This window comes from Pristiophorus japonicus, unplaced genomic scaffold (genome assembly GCF_044704955.1).
Source record: "Pristiophorus japonicus isolate sPriJap1 unplaced genomic scaffold, sPriJap1.hap1 HAP1_SCAFFOLD_183, whole genome shotgun sequence".
NCBI classification, from domain to species: Eukaryota; Metazoa; Chordata; class Chondrichthyes; family Pristiophoridae; genus Pristiophorus; species Pristiophorus japonicus.
The window spans coordinates 391673-409063 of NW_027251516.1; the positions used below are offsets into that span (position 1 = coordinate 391673).

The 17391-nt window shown below is 44.2% G+C and overlaps 1 non-coding gene across 1 annotated transcript; it reads left to right on the forward strand.

The window, feature by feature from the left end:
• Positions 1-302: 302 nt before the first annotated feature.
• trnas-uga (transfer RNA serine (anticodon UGA)) lies at positions 303-385 on the forward strand. Its single transcript has one exon. It is a non-coding gene; the product is annotated as a tRNA-Ser (tRNA).
• Positions 386-17391: the final 17006 nt, after the last annotated feature.

A 17391-nucleotide genomic window follows, 5' to 3' on the forward strand; every position in this document is an offset into this window, starting at 1 on the left:
CGGTGACCTCCCGTTCTGAACTCCTGCACAATAGCAAACATTTCCTCAACATCAACTCGATCAAATACCTTCATAATGTTAAAAATATATCTCACTTGTTTTTCGAGAAAGAAGCTCCCCAGACTGTTCAGTTTTTCCCGAAATGTAAATTATTTCAGTTCTAACCGAAATTTTTCCTTCTTTGCTGCGAAATTCTGCGATTCTGTGATTTAATTTTCACAGATCCAATCGGGCAAGCATGCAGGCGGTCTCTCTGATAAATTGTACCAACGAATCGACTATTAAAGCAGCTCTACTGTGTAGCTGCGATGGCCGAGTGGTTAAGGAATTGGACTTGAAATCCAATGGGGGTTTTCCTGCGCAGGTTCGAACGCTGCTCGCAGAGATTCTACAGGTGCTGTTTTTTTATCGACTCACGGGGATCTCATTGGAATCTGATCACAATTCCCTCCACTGCCCTTTATTGCACTGATTGACGCGAAGCTGTTGTTCGAACTGGAAACATTAATAGTTGATCGGTATTAATTGTTGGTTTGTTGGACACTATCTCCAAAAATCAGTGAGCAATATACACAGCATGAAAAAATGCCTTTTAATAAAGTCAAGTGCATTGTTTGGGAGGAACTCACCTTTAGTTAATGAATGCGAACGAGGTTTGGTTTTATAAAGATGAACAAGTTTTGCCAAAATGACCACGGCTGCGTTTGACGTTGCAATTTTCTGATTACATCAGTGTTTGCATCAAAGTAGATGCCTTATCCAGTAAGCGACGTGGCCCCTGCAGTTTGCAGCAGAATAATGTACAGCAAAATTCTAATGGGTCAAAGTGTAATAGAAAGGCAAGCATGAAATCTCGGTGCCGCAATGCAAGGAGTATTCGGAAGCCAGGACAGGGCTCTGAGCTAGTTAGAGTGGGTGAGAGCTCAGATCACAGGACCCCAAAAATACAAAAGGCAGGAGGAAACAGAGCAGAGTAGCACTGGGGTAAGTGTAAACGACAAGGTGATAGGAAGGGACAATATGTATGAATATAAAGAGGCTGCAGGAGGGGTCAAAACTAAAAATCCTGGTTTAAAAACTAGTATTAAAACACTCTACCTAACCGCACGCAGCTTTTGAAATAAAGTAAATGATTTGTTGGCACAAATCATCATAAATGGGTATGATTTGTTGGCCATTACTGAAACGTTGCAGGTTGGCCAGAACAGGGAATTAAACATACAGCGGTATCTGACAATTCGGAAGGATAGACAAGAATGGAAAGGAGGTGGGGTAGCTCTGTTAATAAAGGATGATATCAGGGCAGGTGTGAGAGACGATATTGGCTCTAATTAACAAAATGTTAAATCATTGTGGGTAGATATTAGAGATAGTAAGGGGAAAAAGTCACTGGTGGGCATAGTTTATAGGCCCCCAAATAATAGCTTCACGGTGGGGCGGGCAATAACCAAGGGAATAATGGAGGCATGTGAAAATGGAACGGCAGTAATCATGGGGGATTTTAACCTACATATCGATTGGTCAAATCAAATCGCACTGCACAGCCTTGAGGAGGAATTCATAGAATGCATACGAGATTGTTTCTTAGAACATTATGTTACAGAACGTAAAAGGGAGCAAGCTATCTTCCATCTGGTCCTGTGTAATGAGACAGGAATAATAAACGATCTCCCAGTACAAGATCCTCTCGGAATGACTGATCACAGTATGGTAGAATTTGTAATACAGTTTGAGGGTGACGAAGTAGTGTCTCAAACGAGCGTACTATGCTTAACCAAAAGTGACTATAGTGGGATGAGGGCAGAGTTGGCTGAAGTAGACTGGAACACAGACTAAACGGTGGCACAATTGAGGAAGAGTGGAGGACTTTTATGGAGATCTTTCATAGTGCTCAGCAAAAATATATTCCAGTGAAAAAGAAGGGCGGTAAGAGAAGGGATAACCAAGGAAATAAAGGAGAGTGTCAAAATAAAAACCAATGCGTAAAAGGTGGCTAAGGTTAGTGGGAAATTAGCAGATTGGGAAAATTTTAAACGACAGCAAAGAATGACGAAGAAAGCAATAAAGAAAGGAAAGCTTGATTACGAAGGTAAACTTGCACAAAACATAAAAATAGTTAGTAAAAGCTTTAACCGATATATAAAACGGAAAAGAGTGACGACAGTAAATGTTGGTCCCTGAGAAGGTGAGAAGGGGGATTTAATAATGGTAAATATGGAAATGACTGAGACCTCAAACAATTATTTTGCTTCGGTCTTCACAGTGGAACACGCAAAAATCATGCCAAAAATTGCTGGTCACGGGAATGTGGGAACGAAGGACTTTGAGAGAATCACTATCACTAGGGGGCTAGTGCTGGACAGGCTAATAGTACTCAAGGTAGAAAAGTCCCCTGATTCTGATGAAATGCAACCCAGGGTATTAAAAGAGATGGCGGACGTTCTAGCAGATGCTTTCGTTATAATCTACCAAAATTCTCTGGGGAGGTACCAGTGAATTAAAAAGCAGCAAATGTAACGCCTCTGTTTAAAAAAGTGGGCAGATAAAAGGCAGGTAACTATAGGCCGGTTAGTTTAACATCTATAGTGGGGAAAATGCTTGAAGCTATCATGAAGTAAGAAAGAGAGGGAACCTAGATAGGAATAGTGCAATCAAGCAGACGCAACATGGATTCAGGAAGGGGAAAGCATGTTTAAATAATTTACTGGAATTCTTTGAGGATATAACGGGCATGGTGGATAGAGGTGTACCGATGGATGTGGTGTATTTAGATTTCCAAAAGGATTTCGATAAGGTGCCACACAAAAGGTTACTGCAGAAGATAAAGATACGTGGAGTCATAGGAAATCTATTAGCACGGATAGAGAATTGGCTTACGAACAGAAAGCAGAAAGTCTGGATAAATAGGTCCTTTTCGGGTTGGAAATCGGTGGTTAGTGGTGTGCCACAGCGATCGGACCTCGGACCACAACTGTTTACAATATACATAGATGACCTGGAAGAGGGGACAGAGTGCCGTGTAACAAAATTTGCAGATGACACAAGATTAGTGGGAAAGAGGATTGTGTAGAGGACACAGTGAGGCTGCAAAGAGATTTGGATAGGTTAAGCGAATGGGCTAAGGTTTGGCAGATGGAATACAATGTCAGAAAATGTGAGGTCATCCACCTTGGGAGAAAAAAACAGTAAAAAGGAATATTATTTGAATGGGGAGAAATTACAACATGCTGAGGTGCAGAGGGTCCTGGGGGTCCTTGTGCATGAATCCCAAAATGTTAGTTTGCAGGTGCAGCAAGTAATCAGGAAGGCGAATGGAATGTTGGCCTTCATTGCGAGAGGGATGGAGTAGAAAAGCAGGGGGGTCCTGCAGCAACTGTATAGGGCATTGTTCAGGACGCACCTGGAGTACTCCGTGCAATTTTGATCACCTTTACTTAGGAAGGATATACTTGCTTTGAAGGAGGTACAGAGAAGATTTAATAGGCTGATTCCGGAGATGAGGGGGTTACCTTATTATGATAGATTGCGTAGACTGGGTCTTTACTCGTTGGAGTTTAGAAGGATGAGCAGTCAGTCGAGGAGGCGGGAGCTCGGAGCAGCGCGAGTCCGGGGTCGGCGAGAGGCCTATAAAGGCCAGCGGGAGCTCGGAGCAGTCAGTCGAGGAGGCGGGAGCTCGGAGCAGCGCGAGTCCGGGGTCGGCGAGAGGCCTATAAAGGCCAGCGGGAGCTCGGAGCAGTCAGTCGAGGAGGCGGGAGCTCGGAGCAGCGCGAGTCCGGGGTCGGCGAGAGGCGTACCGGTGCAGCTACAGGGAGAAGGCAAAAAAACAAAGGTGACGTCACAGCCTAGGGGGTAAGTGATTGGCTGGTGATTGGTGAGTAGTTTTTCTTTTCTTCTTATATTGGTCAGTAACTTTTAACATTGTTATTACCAGTTTAAGTGTATCTAAGGGTTAAGACATGGCAGGAGAGCTCAGTCGGGTGTTATGCTCCTCCTGTACCATGTGGGAACTCAGGGACGCTTCCGGTGTCCCTGACGACTATGTGTGCGGGAAGTGTATCCGCCTCCAGCTCCTGACGGTCCGCGTTACGGAATTGGAGCTGAAGGTGGATTCACTCTGGAGCATCCACGATGCTGAGAATGACGTGAGTATCACGTGTAGTGAGTTGGTCTTACCGCAGGGAAAGGGTCCACAGCCAGATAGGGAATGGAAGACCAGCAGGAAGAGTAGAGCAAGGAAGGTAGTGCAGGGGTCCCCTGCGGTCATCCCCCTGCAAAACAGATACACCGCTTTGGGTACTGTTGAGGGGAATGACTCATCAGGGGAGGGCAGCAGCAGCCAAGTTCATGGCACCGTGGCTGGCTCTGCTGCACAGGAGGGCAAGAAAAAGAGTGGGAGAGCGATAGTGATAGGGGATTCAATTGTGAGGGGAATAGATAGGCGTTTCTGCGGCCGCAACCGAGACTCCAGGATGGTATGTTGCCTCCCTGGTGCAAGGGTCAAGGATGTCTCGGAGCGGGTGCAGGACATTCTGAAATGGGAGGGAGAACAGCCAGTTGTCGTGGTGCACATTGGTACCAACGACATAGGCAAAAAAAGGGATGAGGTCCTACGAAACGAATTTAAGGAGCTAGGAGCTAAATTAAAAAGTAGGACCTCAAAAGTAGTAATCTCGGGATTGCTACCAGTGCCACGTGATAGTCAGAGTAGGAATCGCAGGATAGCGCAGATGAATACGTGGCTTGAGCAGTGGTGCAGCAGGGAGGGATTCAAATTCCTGGGGCATTGGGACCGGTTCTGGGGGAGGTGGGACCAGTACAAACCGGACGGTCTGCACCTGGGCAGGACTGGAACCAATGTCCTCGGGGGAGTGTTTGCTAGTGCTGTTGGGGAGGATTTAAACTAATATGGCAGGGGGATGGGAACCAATGCAGGGAGACAGAGGGAAACAAAAAGGAGCCAAAAGCAAAAGACAGAAAGGAGATGAGGAAAAGTGTAGGGCAGAGAAACCCAAGGCAAAGAACAAAAAGGGCCACTGTACAGCAAAATTCTAAAAGGACAAAGGGTGTTAATAAAACAAGCCTCAAGGCTTTGTGTCTTAATGCAAGGAGTATCCGCAATAAGGTGGATGAATTAATTGTGCAAATAGATGTTAACAAATATGATGTGATTGGGATTACGGAGACGTGGCTCCAGGATGATCAGGGCTGGGAACTCAACATTCAGGGGTATTCAACATTCAGGAAGGATAGAATAAAAGGAAAAGGAGGTGGGGTAGCATTGCTGGTTAAAGAGGAGATTAATGCAATAGTTAGGAAAGACATTAGCTTGGATGATGTGGAATCTATATGGGTAGAGCTGCAGAACACCAAAGGGCAAAAAACGTTAGTAGGAGTTGTGTACAGACCTCCAAACAGTAATAGGGATGTTGGGGAGGGCATCAAACAGGAAATTAGGGGTGCATGCAATAAAGGTGTAGCAGTTATAATGGGTGACTTTAATATGCACATAGATTGGGCTAGCCAAACTGGAAGCAATACGGTGGAGGAGGATTTCCTGGAGTGCATAAGGGATGGTTTTCTAGACCAATATGTTGAGGAACCAACTAGGGGGGAGGCCATCTTAGACTGGGTGTTGTGTAATGAGAGAGGATTAATTAGCAATCTCATTGTGCGAGGCCCCTTGGGGAAGAGTGACCATAATATGGTGGAATTCTGCATTAGGATGGAGAATGAAACAGTAAATTCAGAGACCATGGTCCAGAACTTAAAGAAGGGTAACTTTGAAGGTATGAGGCGAGAATTGGCTAGGATAGATTGGCGAATGATACTTAGGGGGTTGACTGTGGATGGGCAATGGCAGACATTTAGAGACCGCATGGATGAAGTACAACAATTGTACATTCCTGTCTGGCGTAAAAATAAAAAGGGGACGCTGGCTCAACCGTGGCTATCTAGGGAAATCAGGGATAGTATTAAAGCCAAGGAAGTGGCATACAAATTGGCCAGAAATAGCAGCGAACCTGGGGACTGGGAGAAATTTAGAACTCAGCAGAGGAGGACAAAGGGTTTGATTAGGACAGGGAAAATGGAGTACGAGAAGAAGCTTGCAGGGAACATTAAGGCGGATTGCAAAAGTTTCTATAGGTATGTAAAGAGAAAAAGGTTGGTGAAGACAAACGTAGGTCCCCTGCAGTCAGAATCAGGGGAAGTCATAACGGGGAACAAAGAAATGGCGGATCAATTGAACAAGTACTTTGGTTCGGTATTCACTAAGGAGGATACAAACAACCTTCCGGATATAAAAGGGGTCAGAGGGTCTAGTAAGGAAGAGGAACTGAGGGAAATCTTTATTAGTCGGGAAATTGTGTTGGGGAAATTGATGGGATTGAAGGCAGATAAATCCCCAGGGCCTGATGGCCTGCATCCTAGAGTACTTAAGGAGGTGGCCTTGGAAATAGCGGATGCATTGACAGTCATTTTCCAACATTCCATTGACTCTGGATCAGTTCCTATGGAGTGGAGGGTAGCCAATGTAACCCCACTTTTTAAAAAAGGAGGGAGAGAGAAAACAGGGAATTATAGACCGGTCAGCCTGACCTCAGTAGTGGGTAAAATGATGGAATCAATTATTAAGGATGTCATAGCAGTGCATCTGGAAAATGGTGACATGATAGGTCCAAGTCAACATGGATTTGTGAAAGGGAAATCATGCTTGACAAATCTTCTGGAATTTTTTGAGGATGTTTCCAGTAAAGTGGACAAAGGAGAACCAGTTGATGTGGTATATTTGGACTTTCAGAAGGCTTTCGACAAGGTCCCACACAAGAGATTAATGTGCAAAGTTAAAGCACATGGGATTGGGGGTAGTGTGCTGACGTGGATTGAGAACTGGTTGTCAGACAGGAAGCAAAGAGTAGGAGTAAACGGGTACTTTTCAGAATGGCAGGCAGTGACTAGTGGAGTGCCGCAAGGTTCTGTGCTGGGGCCTCAGCTGTTTACATTGTACATTAATGATTTAGACGAGGGGATTAAATGCAGTATCTCCAAATTTGCGGATGATACTAAGTTGGGTGGCAGTGTGAGCTGCGAGGAGGATGCTATTAGGCTGCAGAGTGACTTGGATAGGTTAGGTGAGTGGGCAAATGCATGGCAGATGAAGTATAATGTGGATAAATGTGAGGTTATCCACTTTGGTGGTAAAAACAGAGAGACAGACTATTATCTGAATGGTGACAGATTAGGAAAAGGGAAGGTGCAACGAGACCTGGGTGTCATGGTACATCAGTCATTGAAGGTTGGCATGCAGGTACAGCAGGCGGTTAAGAAAGCAAATGGCATGTTGGCCTTCATAGCGAGGGGATTTGAATACAGGGGCAGGGAGGTGTTGCTACAGTTGTACAGGGCCTTGGTGAGGCCACACCTGGAGTATTGTGTACAGTTTTGGTCTCCTAACTTGAGGAAGGACATTCTTGCTATTGAGGGAGTGCAGCGAAGGTTCACCAGACTGATTCCCGGGATGGCGGGACTGACCTATCAAGAAAGATTGGATCAATTGGGCTTGTATTCACTGGAGTTCAGAAGAATGAGAGGGGACCTCATAGAAACGTTTAAAATTCTGACGGGTTTAGACAGGTTAGATGCAGAAAGAATGTTCCCAATGTTGGGGAAGTCCAGAACCAGGGGTCACAGTCTGAGGATAAGGGGTAAGCCATTTAGGACCGAGATGAGGAGAAACTTCTTCACCCAGAGAGTGGTGAACCTGTGGAATTCTCTACCACAGAAAGTAGTTGAGGCCAATTCACTAAATATATTCAAAAGGGAGTTAGATGAAGTCCTTACTACTCGGGGGATCAAGGGTTATGGCGAGAAAGCAGGAAGGGGGTACTGAAGTTTCATGTTCAGCCATGAACTCATTGAATGGCGGTGCAGGCTAGAAGGGCTGAATGGCCTGCTCCTGCACCTATTTTCTATGTTTCTATGTTTCTATGATATGAAAGAAACATTTAAACGAATGAAAGGGAGAGACAAGATAGAGGCAGAAAGGTTGTTTCCACTGGTCGGGGAGACTAGAAATAGGGGCACAGCCTCAAAATAAGGGGGAGCCAATTTAAAACCGAGTTGAGAAGGAATTTCTTCTCCCAGAGGGTTGTGAATCTGTGCACTTCTCTGCCCAAGGACGCAGTTGAGGTTAGCTCATTGAATGTATTCAAATCACAGATAGATACATTTTTGACTAATAAGGGAATTAGCGGTTACGGGGAGCGGGCGAGTCCGTGGAGCTGAGTCCTCGGCCAGATCAGCCATGATCTTGTTGAATGGTGGATCAGGCTCAAGGGGCTAGATGTCCTACTCCTGTTCCTAATTCTTATGTTCTTATAATGATGCAGTAGAATTGTATTTAGATCAGTTCCATACTTTGCACTACAAACCAATCAACGGCAGTGAGCCTTTCACTGATTGAAATACGAGAAGTCACAAATCCCCGGAGGATATGGAATTATTCATTTAATGCTGGAATCACTCCGCAGGGCCACCAGCTCTCGGCAGAACTAATGTTTTGCAACATTGCTTCAATGTATTACAGGTTTGGTGTGAGTTTCGTCCCTGAATGATTAAGCTGCTCTAAAATACTTGCAGGCCAACCGCACCACCAAAAATAAAATAAATGGCACGTAATGGGTTCGAACTCGCCAATTTGGCGTTAGTAACACCAAGCGCTAACCAAGTGAGGCAACCGGCCTTTATGCTATGTACTTTCTTCTGGCACTTTTACATTAAAATGATAGCATTCCTATAGCGACTTTTACCTCAGCACTTCCCAAAGCAGTTCAGAGCAAATTCATTACTTTTAAAATGTGATCACTTTGTTGTGTAGGAAATGCAAAAATGTACAGCATGGAAGTAGGCCCTTTCAGTCAATAGTGCCCGAGGAGGCCGATCAAGAGCTTTCCAGCCTAGTTCCCACTTCTCAGCTCTAAGTCCGTCCGATGTGTCACAGAAATTTAAGTGGCATTCAAGTATTTTTAAAATGTGTGAGGGTTTCTGCCGCATTGAGGCATTGAGTTCCCGACCACCATGACGCCCTGGGTAAAGATACAATGGTAAGTACTGCAGGGATTCCAATACGGCCAAGTTGATCTCGTGGACTAATTTGATCGCGTAGAAGGAGAGGAATTTTAACAGATTTTTTCCCCACAAATAGCCTGGGGGATTTTTCTGCTTTTTTGCTTCTCCCATGCGTTCGCATGGCTCGGGTTGGGGTGGTGTCGATAATTTTTCAGTGCAAGGGTTGTAGAAGTTGTGTGGGGCGGATTAATTGGGCTGGGCGTTTTTTATCTTTCCGCCATTGTCATACTTCACAGGTTCATATATAGCCTTCAGGGTTGTTGATCAAAGGGCCTTGTGGCTTTTTGTCGGCTAGCATGTATACTATGGGCCGAATTGGCCTCCTTCGGCGCTGTGGATTTCTAGATTTCTATGTACTTTCACAGCCCCAGACTATTCCTTCACAGAGCCAGACAGCTGCAACACATATTCAGACGGCTCTTTCACAGTCCCAGACTCGACCTTCACAGATTCACAATCTTCCGACACAGTACCACAATCTACCTTCACAGATCCAAACTTTTCCTGCACCGACCGAGACAGCGGCTAAACAGACCCATGCAGCTCCCGCACAGAGGGGTACTGATCCTACACCGAGTCAGACATTACTGCACAGATCCATACACTCCTGTGCAGCCAGGCAAAGCGCATACACAGCATCAACATGCTTGTGTACAGACTGAGACAGTTCCTTTCAGAGACCCAGCATCACCTACACAGGAGCAAATATGTCCTCATCAGCTGCAGACTACACCAACACATTTCCAGAGAGCTTCGACAGAGACACTGACATTTCCTTCGCGAAAGTAGGCAGCTCCTGTACAGAACCAGGCATGTGCTACACTGAAGCAGGGATTAACAGCACAGGCACAAACTTTCATACACAAACCCATACAGCTCCGTTCAGAGACATTGGGACCTCCGAGACAGATTAAGTCCCTCCTACATAGACATAGACAGCTCTACCCTGGCCAAGGCATCACCAACACAGATCCAAGAACTCCTACACAGATATAAGCAGTTCTTGCACAGGCGCAGACTGTTCCGACAAAGGACCAGACTGCTCGTTCACCGAGCTAGACAGCTCGCTTCGGAGATGCAGACATCTCATTTAAAGATAAAGACAGCACCGGTACTGAATCAAAAAGCTCAATGCAGAACCACACTGACCCAGGGAGATCAACCAGAGACAGACACACTCCATCACAGATGCAGACTCTCCGGCACAAAAAGAGACAACTCTTGCAGAGACCCAGTCAGCTCCATACCTGACACATGGAGCTGCAACACAAAGCGCGACGCTCCTACACAAACCCGGACAACACTTCAACAGACAAAGTCAGCTCAAATTCTGACACAGCCAGCTGCAACACAGACCCAGGCAGCACCTAAAGAGACCCAGAAACTATTACACAGAAGGCTCTTACAGTGACACAGACACTCCTACCTATACTCAGAGAGCTTTTCATTGAATCCAATGCATAATGCTGCAGATAACTGAAATAAATAGGCTTACAAAGGACAGCATAGCGTATACTGCCTTTCTGGCTATTCTGACCATGCCAGCGTTTTTGTTCCACTCGAATATTCTGGAGTCTTTCTTGATTTAAATCTATCAGCATAGCCATCTATTCCTTTCTACCTCATATGCTTGTATAGCTTCTCCGTAAATGTATCTATACTATTCGCTTGAACCACTCCTACGCTTTTGAGTTCCACATTCTCATCACTCTTTCCAGAAAGAAGTTGCTTCTGAATTCTCTATTTGATTTCTGGATTTCTTGATGACTATCTTATATTTGTGGCCTCCAGTTATGCTCTTCTCCACATGTGAAAACATTCTCTCTGTAAATACTCCATCAAAATCTTTCATAATTTTAAATAAATCTATTAGGTCACCCCTATAGATCAATCTTCAAGAGAAAAGAGACCCAGCTTATTTATTATTTCCACTTATGAATAACCTCCCATTTCTGGTAGCATCCGTGTAAATCTTCTCTGCACCCTCCCAAATGCCTCTATATCATCTTTATAATAGGATGACCAGAACTGCATACAGTACTCTAAGTGTGGTCTAACCGAGGTTCAATACAGGTTTAGCATAACCTTCCTATTTAGCAATTTTATACCACTAGAAATAACCTCCACTGCTTAGTTACCTTTATTTTGTCTTGCTAAACTCTATGACAATTTTTGTGATTTGTGTAGTTGTACTCAGAGATCCTATTGTTCCTCTACCCCACCGAGAGTCGTATGTGCCAAGTAATTAGTGACCTCCATATTCTTCCTACCAAAATGTAATACCTCACATGTATGTGTGTGGAACTTAATTGAAAATTATATGCCCATTCCGCGTGTTTATTAATGTTGTCCTTAATTTGTTGCAGCCCTCCTCAGCATAAATTTCCTCCAATTTGGTATCATTGGCAAATTTGGAAATTCTGTTTTTATTTCCAATTTCTAAATCGTTAATATAAATTGTGATCAATAGTGGTTCCGGCATTGATCCTTTTGGAACACCACTACCCATCTTCTGCCAATATGAATATCTGCCTTTTACCTCCAATCTCTGATTTCAGTCTTGAAGCTAGCTCGCTATGCATTCTGCTGCTTATACCCTGACGTTGCTCAGCAGGTTATTATTGGGTATCATTGCGAGGGTCTTTTGAAAATCTAGATACTTTATTCTTATTGCATGATCAATGTCTACCCTCTCTATAACCTCTTCAAAATTATGAGTTTGGTCCAGCAGTACTTTCCCTATTGAAATCCATGCTGATTATTCATTTTTTCCTTTTGGTTTCTAGATGTTCTTCTATTTTCTCCATTAGTAAGGATTCCTTTATTTTCCTATATAATTGACAATCATACCCATTGACCAACGAGCTGATTAGCTGAGACAAGCAGGGAGTACAGCATTTAATTTCCGCCGAAAGCGATTCAGCCATTCCGGATTTCTATTTTGTAATACAGCGACATCAAGTTGTTGTACTGTCAGTCTCGGATCAGTCTTTATCTGTTTAAAAGGATTGCGCTCTCAGTGCTGCTTCATTCAGTGTGTGTTTAAAAAAATGCGACGTGCTAGCTGCCATGGCTGGGTGGTTAAATCTTTGGATTAGGAATGTAATCGAATTGCTTCTGAGTAAGTTCGAGCCCTGTTCACAATGAATCAGTAGCTATAGGCATTCGCACGTAATCCGCTCTGTTTGGAGGTCGTTTGAGGTGTCATTGTTCTGAATTATTTTGCAGCAACTTTTCGGCCACCTGTTCCGTCACGCTCACCCAATCATCCACTCGCGCGAGTCCAGAGGATTGGGACATTGCTATAATCCAGCAAAGAACGACTAAAAATATGGTTAAAAGAGGGTAGATTATGAATGTTAACTTGAACGAAATATAAAAACAGATAGTAAGAGTTTCTACAGGTATGTAAAAAGGAAAAGAGTGGCTAAAGTAAATGTTAGTCTCGTGGAGGATGAGACTGGGGCATTAATAATCGAGAACAGGGAAATAGCAGAGACTTTGAACAAATATTTTGTTTCAGTTCTCACGGTAGAAGTCAGTAAAAACATCCAAATAGTGGATAATCCAAGGGCTATATGGAGGGAGGAAATTAATACTATCATTATCACTAATGAAGCAGTATGAGGTAAAATAATGGGACTAAAGGCGGACAAGTCCCTGGACCTGATGGCTTATATCCAATGGATGCATTGGTTGTATCCACAGGATATAAGCCATCAGGTCCAGGGGTCCTATGGAGGACTTGCTTCCACTCCCAAAGTGAATTCTTTGATGGCTGAGCAGTCCGATACGAGAGCCATAGACCATTTCACAGGTGGGACAAACATTCGTCAGGGGAAGGGGTCGGTAGGGCTGGTTTGCCGCACGCTCCTTCTGCTCCGTGCGCCTGGGCTCTTCATGCTCCTTGCATCGAGCCTCAAAGAGCTCAATGCCCTCCCGGATGGATTTTCTCCACCTCGGGCTATCTGCGGCCAGGGTCTCACAGGTGTCAGTGGTGATGTCGCACTTTCCCAGCGAGGCTTTGAGGGTGTCCTTATAACGTTTACGCTGTCCTCCTTTGGCTCGTTTACCATGAAGGAGTTCCGCATAAAGCATTGCTTATGGAGTCTCACATCTGGCATGCGTGCTATGTGGCCTGCCCAGCGAAGCTGATCGATTGTGGTCAGTGCTTCAATACTGGGGATGTTACCCTGGTCGAGGACACTGATGTTGATGCGTCTGTCCTCCCAGGAGATTTGCAGGATCTTGCGGAGACATCGTTGGTGATATATCTCCAGCGACCTGAGGTGCCTTCTGCACATCGTCCATGCCTCAGACCCATTAAGGAGGGCGGGTACTATTACAGCCCTGTAGACCATGAGTTAGGTGGTAGATTTGAGGGCCTGGTCTGCAAACAGTCTTTTCCGCAGGCGGCCGAAGGCTGCACTGGAGCACTGGAGGAGATGCTGAATCTCCACATAAATTTCTGCCTTTGTTGATAAGAGGCACCCCCTCATTTCCAATGGCATTCTTCCAGTCACACAGCCTTCGTTCAATCAAAAAATATCTAGATTATGAATCAATTATTTATTTATTTAAAACAAATCAAATTCAATTTTTTTTAAATAAAAATTAAATGTATTTATTTTCTAAATTTGTTTAATAGACATATATTTTTAAATTGCCTTTCAGTGGGCTGGTTTTACGTACCTCCCTCTTTCCTGCCTGTCGATCACCTGTGGCTTCAATAACCGTTTCTGCCCAGCGTGGTCCTGAGCCCCACTGCACAATTGCCTTCAGGGATGATAGAAATCTCACTTTATTCTTTTAAAAGGGATCTGCGGTCAGTCCAGGGTGATTCTGCATCTGGGTAAAAGGGATGTCCTTGCAGTCCCCGATCATTCTGTATCTGTTGAAAAGGGTTGGTTGTCAGTCCCGGTTCATAATCTTTCCCTTTAAAACGGATTTTCTAATAAACCCGGGTCATCCTGTATAGTTTGAGAAGGAGTATGATTTCAGCTGCAATGACCGAATTGTTAAACTCTTGTGTTCCAATTTACATCGGGGTTGCCTGCGCCGGGTTTGCACCCAGATCGCCGTGCATCTGTTCATTTACTCGAAATATGCTCATCTTTTCCTAAATCCACTCCTTGATTTTGCTCGCAATATACACAACAACACATTAGATGATGGTGGCAGCGGCCCCGTGGTCTAATGGATACGGCGTCCGACTTCGATTATAACCGCGAACTTATCAGAACATTGTAGATTCGTATCTTGCCGCGGTCAATTAACTCGCTGCGTAAATGTTTATATTTGTTGCGATTCTGCCGAAAAAACAACCATCTCTTGGAGTCACTCACCTGAAGTAAAGGAAGGCTGTTTGCTTTAAGAATCTAATGGCACGTGTTCATCATTGTCGATCTGCATGCACGGGCAGAGCAAGCTGTGAAGTGGACTTTCTTGCACATTATTTCTGTTGGGTTACAAAAAGCAGGAGATTAAAGGCTGACGCTTGGCGGAATGAAAGTCGAAGTGGCCGAGAAATTAAGGCGATGGACCACAAATCAATTTTGTTCTGCACGCATGAGTTCGAATCCCATTCTCGTCGTATTTGTGTTCAGCTTTGACTCACCTGGTCACTTTGTCAATCACATTAACCTCATCGCCGAATTTCCCTTTCACTGACAAGGATGCTGAACTTTGATCATTTCATGTCTCAAATTAATAATATATTCGTCAAATGGATAACATTTGTCGGACTGCGGAGAGGGAGACGAATTAGATCGGTCACTGAGTGACAGCACAAGCACGATGGAACTAACATCTTTTCTCACTATCGTCAGAATCTGAGAGCTGCACTCTTCACTGTCGGCGGCTCGTTGGTCTCGGGGTATGATTCTCGCTTCGGACTGATCACATTTGAAATGCGAGAGGTCTCGTGCCATATCCTGAACGAGCGCCGCCATTTTTTATTCAAATTTCCGCTCCTCACAGCCGCTTGACATGTGAAAAAGCAGATATATTTCACATTAAAACGTGTGATTTTGCGGCGATTGTTCGCACAGCGTACAAATCCCAGAGCAAAGTGAAACTCACACAACTGAGTAAAGTTAAAATATCTCAGAGGTACTCGGCTCTGTGACTCGCTGGATAACCGAAGCCTGTGTTTAGCTCAGGCCAATACTTGATCAGCATATCTTCCTGTCTGTGCGCATCAGCTCGCCTCAATGGGGATATGCATACATTCAGCGTCAATCTCCACCTCTGCCCTGAATATGAGTGCGTCCTGTTTCTCTAGAGCTGAAAAGCTGAGAGAAGCTGCCTTTTGAATTCGTGCCTTGGCTGCCGAATTCAAAGCGGACAGGAAATCAATCCGGGCTGGCAAAGCTGCCCGTCTGATGAAAAGGCGGTGATACCCTATATTGTAGCCATGTTCTCGTCTTCTGGCCTCAACATTAGGTTCAACGTATCGGATGATAAGCACCGCTCCCATTGTCTGGTAATGGTTCTGCTATTCCCACTAACACCTCCTCTGGACCATCCTTTGTTACGTTATTGCCCGATTACCACCCACTTTGCCTTTCTCCATTGTGCCATGTATTTTTTAATCACTCCTGCGTTCCGCTGTATCACAGACGTGCCCATTTGACCTTTCTCGCTGCGTATTTTTTCCAGGCGCTATTTTTGTTGAAAACATCTGTAATCTTTAACTTTTTCCTGAAATATCGGAATGATTATCCGACAGCACGTGAAACCGGATTCTTCCTCCACAAAATCTGCACGACCTGCCGAGTTTTACATATTTATCTGTTTTTATTCATTCTATTTCCGTGTCCCTTATAAGTGGATTTGCTGTCTGTCCGAGATCATTCTCTGTCTCTTTAAAATGGTGTGCTATCAGAACCTCATCATTCTGTGTCTGTTTAAAAGGGATGTGCTGTCTCTCCCAGATTTCCAATTTCCAATTTCAAAACCTGCCTTTGGAGGTTAACGAATTTTAGTTTGTTTGTGTTTTTGTGTAAGCTAGAGAGTGTGCAAACATGCTGTGCGATCTTACTGTCATGTGAGAAAAATGCATTACATGCAATTTGAAAACGTACTGATTTGATTGAACACTCCTTCGTGGACTCTCTGACTGTTGAAGAATGTGCTGTGGGATTTTGCTATTCCACATCTGAAAGAAGGGAAATTACACAAGTTAGAGATATAGCGATTTTAGGCAGGGCTTGCGTGTGGGCTGTGTGACATGACGACATCCTCCATCCTTATTTGCAAATTCAAATCAAATCAAACCAATACAAGACATGACTGACTGACTGACTTTGTTTATACATGTATATATATATGTGTATATTTATATATAATCCCAAATTTTTAACATCCAAAATAAATATGCTTTTTCTGTTCTGCCTGCGCTGCGCTCTCTTACATTTGACCTCTTTCACAGCACAAGCAGCTGCTGTCAGATCCAGCGGAAAGACACACTCGATTTTAAAAGATCGCCCTTGTACCCCACGTCTTCCCTCATGGCATGTCTTCCACCATGGGCTTACTGTGTTTGGGTAGTTATTGACTGCACCTCTCATTTCCCAATGGAATTCTTATAGTTACACAACCTTCGTTCAATAAAAAAAATACATAGATTATGAATCAATTATTTATTTCATTAAAACAACTCAAATTAAATTTTTTTTAAATACAATTTAAATGCATTTATTTTCTTAAAATGTTAAATATTTATATATTTCAGACTGGGCTGGTTTTACGTCCCTCCCTCCCTCCTTCCTGCCTGTCTATCACCTGTGGCTTCAAGAACAGTCTCTGCGCCGCATGATCCTGAGTCCCACTGCACAATTGCCTTCATGGATGAGCGAAATCTCACTTTATTTTTTTAAAATGGAACTGCTGTCAGTCAATGGTCATTCTGCATCTGGGTAAAAGGGATGTCCTTGCAATCCCGGATCATTCTGTGTCTGTTTAAATGGGCTGATTTTCAGTTCCGGTTCATAATCTTTCCCTTTAAAACGGATTTTCTCATAAACCCGCGTCATGCTGTATTGTTTGAGAAGGAGTATGATTTCAGCTGCAATGACCGAATTGTTAACCGAAAGTGTTCCAATTTACATTGGGGTTGCCTGCGCCGGTGCGCACCCAGATCGCAGTGCATCTGTTCATTCACTCGAAATATGCTCATCGTTTCCGAAATCCACTCCTTGATATTGCAGTTGCCCCGAATTTGCTCGCAATATACACAACAACACAATGATTGGTGCTGGCAGC